At 35.3% G+C, this 6,561-nt stretch overlaps 1 long non-coding RNA gene across 1 annotated transcript; it reads left to right on the forward strand.

Annotated features, from left to right (window-relative positions):
* The first annotated feature begins 20 nt into the window (after positions 1–20).
* Positions 21–570, forward strand: LOC106938709 (uncharacterized). Its single transcript, XR_001422682.1, has 3 exons — positions 21–75; positions 387–464; positions 532–570. It is a non-coding gene; the product is annotated as an uncharacterized LOC106938709 (long non-coding RNA).
* Positions 571–6,561: the final 5,991 nt, after the last annotated feature.

The raw sequence follows: 6,561 nt of genomic DNA on the forward strand, positions 1-6,561 counted from the left end.
AGGAATCAACTTTGATTCAACCATCATCTGAACGTGGATCTGCATGCATATTTGTGTTGATTCTACATTGAATAGGTTAGGAATCAACTTTGATTCAACCATCATCTGAACGTGGATCTGCATGCATATTTGTGTTGATTCTACATTGAATAGGTTAGGAATCAACTTTGATTCAACCATATTTGACTGTGGATCTGCATGCATATTTGTGTTGATTCTACATTGAATAGGTTAGGAATCAACGTTGATTCAACCATCATCTGAATGTGGATCTGCATGCAGATTTGGGCTGATTTTACGTTGAATCACTTAAGAATCAACTTTTATTCAACCTTCATCTGAACGTGGATCTGAATGCAGATACATGTTGATTCTTCATTGAATAGGTTAGGAATCAATTTTGATTCAACCTTCATCTGAACATGGATCTGCATGCATATTTGTGTTGATTTTACATTGAATCAGTGTTGATTCAACACATATTTGACTGTGGATCTGCATGCATATTTGTGTTGATTCTACATTGAATAGGTTAGGAATCAACTTTGATTCAACCATCATCTGAACGTGGATCTGCATGCATATTTGTGTTGATTCTACATTGAATAAGTTAGGAATCAATGGTGATTCAACCATCATCTGAACGTGGATCTGCATGCAGATTTCGGTTGATTCTACATTGAATCAATGTTGATTCAACACTCATTTGACTGTGGATGTACATGTAGATTTGGGTTGATTTTATATTGAATGAAAGGTAAGGATTTATGTAAATTTTTAGGTCTGATAGGTCTTCTTCCTAACATGCCACTAAAAGTTTCTTCACTGGTGTTAAACACACTATATTATTGGCAGATGATGGGTAAACTGTGTACAAAAGGTTAAAAATGACAACATGGGTTTGATATAACATTTTATTTAAGAAAAGAGGGACAGATCTTTAAACATATTTGACTCCTTTTTGACTGTCAAAACAACAGTCTGTTGTCTCCAGAAGAACAGAGTCCATGAAGTTAGTTAGTGGTGGGTGGTGGGGGGAAAGGGGTGTGTGTGTGTCTTTGGTGGGTGGAGGGAAGGGGGTTGGGTGTTTGAATGGCAGGTGGTGGAGGGGTGCAAAAAACAGCTTGCATTGATTGAACATTTAGATTACTAGTTCTTCCCCAAACCTTATCCTCAAGGCAAACTGACCTGCGTGTTTTCAGTTCAGCAAAACCCTGTTAATCAGATGTCAATTAAAATCATGTGTTCTGAATTAGGGAAATGCCTAAAACTTGCAGGGCAGTGTGCCTGGTGGACAGGTGCTGAAAAACACTGGATTTGATGTTGGCATTTCAATCAGTGGATGTTAATTGGCTAGAATTGAATGGTTGTTTGATGGTTGATCCAGCTTCTGTCGTTGACCTGAACCATACATGCAGCCTTTATGATCATAATTCAACATTAAATTAACATCGTGTGCTATCTGAGTAGTTCTCCCCCAAACCTTGACGTCAATCAAACTGACCTGCGTTTTTTCAGTTCAGCAAAACCCTGTTAATCAGACGTCAATTAATATCATGTGTGCTGAATTAGGGAAATGCCTAAAACTTGTAGGGCCTGGAGGACCAGTGCAGAAACACACTGGATTTGACATTGACATTTCATTTATTTGATGTCACCCACAAAACAACATTGATTCAATGACACAGTTTCAACGTTAGTTAATTGGCTAGAGTTGGATGATTGTTGGATGATTGATCCACCGTCAGTTGTCAACCTCAACTATACATGCAACCTTTGTGATAATAATTCAACATTGAATTAACATATTTTCCAACAAGCCAACAGCGAAGCAGCTGTGTGGTTGGGACATCCCACTCATGTAAACGGTGGGGGTGGACCCCTCCACTCCTTTTAGAAGTTGTAGATGTTTTTGTGTCAATATATCCCACGCAAAGAGTCAGTGAGAATTGTTATGAACAAGAAAGAAAATGTACAGAAAGGAATCAGCACCCACTATCCTCTACAGTGCTTAATTTAAATGTGATAACCCCCGCTCAGTAATAAAATGCTCTGACCCAGAGCTCTGATGAGGAGGAGAGGAGTGGAAGGGGTGCAGCAAAACAGCTGACATTGATTCAACATTGATCAGATGTTGATCAGACATCGGCATTTCAGTCATTAGATTTCAACCACAAAACAACATTGATTCAATGACACAGTTTCAACGTTAGTTAATTGGCTAGAGCTGGATGGTTGTTTGATGGTTGATCCTCCGTCATTTGTCGACTTCAACCAAAAATCAACCATTAATCAGACTTCGGCATTTCAGTCATCAGATTTCAACCACCAAACAACGTTGATTCAATGACACAGTTTCAACGGTTTGATTGGATGGTTGTTTGATGGTTGATCCACCATCATTTGTCGATTTCAACCAAAAATCAACGATTCTAACTATTTTTCAACGTTGATTTAACATCGTGTGCTATCTGGGATACTCTGTTTCTTTTACCAATAATTTCACCCTATCTATCAAAATGTATTAAATATTCCACTAATGTCAAAAACCACAATTTTGCAACTGTTGTTTCCATTACATAAGAAACGTAATTAAAATTAAACTGAAGTTTGCTCAATAATCAATAAGACACATGCCGCTCCATCATCCTCTAACCACTTTCTGTTGTCTTCCTCGTGGTTTGCACCAGCGGCAACGTCCTGTTGTTGATCATGTGACTTGTGTGATACAAAAAAAGTTTCCATTGCAGTTTTGCAAAATAAACAAGTTTTGATACAGCCAGAAAAACCACGTCATGCTAGCACCAAAGCTTTTTTAGCAAAAGAATTTCATGAAATTGCCATGTTTTTGTTGAGCGAACTTATTTTCGAAATGTTAAATTGCACATTTATAAGGTCAATGGAGACGCAGCTTCTGCCTCCAGTTTTGTCATCACTGTCAGATCCTCTTCCATGGATTTTTTAATTATTATTTTTGTGACAAAATACAACAGCACAATCTTACCACAGGCTGAATACAATCCAGAGTAAACTTTTGTGAAAGAATTAGTCTCTTTATTGAATATTTGAGTTTCTACACAACAATTAGTAAGAGCTAACTTTAATTGTTTTGTGACAGAAACTTCTGAAACCAGAAGTGTGAAAAGCTGTATATTTGAGCATTGGTCCAATACAGAAATACAGTTTTGATATCTGTATTGCTGATACAGATTCTATACTTATTAAAGTTTGATGATTTTTATTTTATTTTTTTATTGTATTTTTGATGAGTTTTTTCTTTGAACTATGCTAAAACCACTCCTGGGATTCTACTGTTCCCAAACCTTTATGCAGTTTCAGTCTCCTTTTCTTTGTATGTTTTTACACAGATCAGTTGGGCTCCAAAAGGTATTCTTTGTCATTTTCTGTTTAAAGAAATCACAAGATTTTAAAAGCCTGAAAAAACACAGAATTTGTTTGAAATCTGGATTCAGTGATGACAGCAAATTAAATTACTGAAGAACTAAGAGAGAACAAATAAAAGGCAATTTTCTCTCTTGTTAAACAAGCTCTATGTAGAATCCACATTGCATTTGCCTCTTCGTCCATCCCTGACATTGTTGCGCTTTTGCTTTAATAGTTCATAACATTATACTGGAGCCCTGTTTGCCATTTACTCTACATTTTAAAGCTCTTCTACCAATTTTCCTTACACAGATGGCACAGTTAATGCAATCAGGGATATCAGCGCAGTTGTCTCTATCGCTCTGCAGGCATTTGTAACCTATATCAGCAATTTTCTCTGCAAACAGAAAACGGTTCAATAAGCCGGTGGAATATTGCAAACTCTTGAAATTTAGCAGCCGTTATCAGAGCGAGCATTCTTCTCAGCTAGATGAGCGCTTCAGTTTGAAGTTGATGAGCACATTTACTTGCTTTTATGTTTAGTGACTTAAATTACCTCTTGGAGAGCAGGATAACTTATCATCTGAACCCTTGTGAGAGTGGAAATCCTATATTTATGTGATTTGGAAGGGGTTGTATAGGTAAATGGGGCCCTCATTTAGTTTGTGGCAACAAAAACTGAAGGTGGTGATTATTCTTTGACTGGTTTTTGTTTCATGCTCCAGCAGCCATTGTCAGCGAGCTGCCTGGAAGCGTTTCTCTGGCTTATTTCACATGGCTTATTTCTCAATAACCGCACAGAGGCGGCACAAAGTCAGCCATTGATCAAAACCTGGAGGAATAAGTGGCATGGACCAGGAGACCAATTTGAATGTGAATGAATAGCAGATCAATAAATGATCCTCCAGCGTGCCACCACAACACACAAAATGAAAAGTTACAGTGAGAAATGAACAGCAATAATTTGGGTTATTGAGCCTGTCAAGAGAATAAAATGGTTCATTTTCAAAGTCATATTTTCACCAAGTTGTTCATTTAATTATAAATGTCAGTTTCAGACTAAATATTTAGTTAGCAAGTAAATCTTTAGATTGAAGCTAAACATTTGTCTCAGAGCTAAACACTGAGTTTATGATCTCTACTAAATATTTAGTTTGCTAACTAAGTATTTTTCTAAATATTTAATTTGGAGCTAAATACTTATATGGCAAACTAAATGTTCAGCTTACTATCTGCATATTTATTTTAAAACCGAGATTTATTAAATGAATAAATAACATGGTAAAAATACGACTTTGACAAATGAAACATTTTTTCTCTTCTGGCAGACTATTTAATAATAAAGATTTATTTCTGTTCATTTTAGACTGTAACTGTAATCATTACCATGTATACCTTGTTTTAATGTCATCCCGTTTCTGAACTATCATTAAAAATATTGAATAAGACTTTTAAGGATATATGTATACAAAAAGAGGAGTAAACTTGCATCAAAAAAGAAACTTTCATCTTTTGAGTCTTAGAAAATTTCCAAAAACCCAATATTTTCAACTTTTGTATCAGAAATTTCCAAGTTTTTCTAGAAAATTTCTGAGATCAATCTCAAAAGATCTTATTTTTTTCTTGCACATGTTTGACTTTTCACACTTAGAAATTTCCACATTTTTCTAGAATATTTCTGAGTTTAAAATTTTCGGCTGAAGTGTGCTCCTCTTTTCTATCTACCTGATACGCTGTTGTAATTGTAACTCTGTTTTTAGCTTAGAAGCGATGGTCCTTTTCAGAGATGTGCTGTAGCTCCAGTACTTGCTCTGGTTGCAGGCAGCAGCAGCCAAACCATGACTGGTCCATTTAAAGGAATTGCTGCCTTGCTGCCTCCAGATTGCACATTTCCACCTGACAGAAAAGCTGCTTTCTACAGCACTACTTTTAGACTTTGGAGAAACTGTAACAATCTGGGAGAAAAAAAAAATCTAGTTAGTTTTCAGTAAAGGGATTTATTGAATGATCTGATTTATTGTTATTGCATGGTTGAGATTGTGTTTGCTCTTGTGGATGCTAAGGTTTCCTGACATCCTGACACTCTAAACGTGTTTTTTTATCTTTTACTTTGCCATCTGTCATTTCAGAAATGGAATCTGGGAGTCAGCATAGTGAGTCCAGAGAAACACTTCTTCTGGATTAACATAGACAAGAACTAACACATTTACACAACTGAGTTATTACTATATAGCTAAACCAGTTGTTTTGTCTGAGTTCAAATATTCAAATCAAATGCAATGATGAAATATTGCATTTAATATCAATTCATATAAGTACAGAGTCATCTAGTAATCCAGTAAAATGACTCTAACTCACCCTGTCATCATTTTAATAAATACACTTCAACAAATGCCCAAAAATTAAAATGGAAAAAAAAATATTGCATAAATATTTTACTGTTGTAATATTAGTCTCTGAATTCATCAAAAGGATCTAAAACCACAAATACAGATCAGGTCAGGGACAGAATTGTGCATAATATGTGGTATTTGACATTAATCTCACACATTTTCTAGAAAAAAAGAACATTTCTAAGTTCCAAAAGTTGAAAATTTGTTAACATTTTCATGAGTTGAAAATGTTTTACTTTTTGAGCTTGGAAATGTTCACATTTTTGTAGAAAATATGTGAAATTAATCCCATAATTTCTGAGCTGTTTCTCACCAGTTTTTGACTTCTGTTCTTCTGTAGTTTTTTTGGTGGAAATTTCTGTCTACAGTGGTCCAAATATGCTGTTGGAGGATGATAGTTACATTTCTTTAAGAATTATTTTATTTTATTTCAAAGGTACAAGCTACCATGTGGTTGTAATGTGTCAAAATTGGGAAATCTTTAAATATTTTTGCAAAAGAGTTTTCACTTTATTATAATAAGGGAAGCACAGAGAAGAATCTGCCAACCTTTTGTTCTGCTCTGTGTCAGTAAGACGTGTGCGATGCTGCACATTTTGGTATTGATTTGATACCAAGTAAATATATGACACGCATTGCTGATACTGATACCATTATTGATTCAATACTTTTTATTATTTAGGTTTGAGATAGCATCACACTTCTGACCTTTGGGTGTTGTAGTGACCATTTGTCCCCAAACTTAAATTCAAAAAATCAAAAAACTCAAAAACTCGAAAGTGAT

Source organism: Poecilia latipinna, unplaced genomic scaffold (genome assembly GCF_001443285.1).
Source record: "Poecilia latipinna isolate Pla-1442-1.1 unplaced genomic scaffold, P_latipinna-1.0 Scaffold2672, whole genome shotgun sequence".
NCBI classification, from domain to species: domain Eukaryota; kingdom Metazoa; phylum Chordata; class Actinopteri; order Cyprinodontiformes; family Poeciliidae; genus Poecilia; species Poecilia latipinna.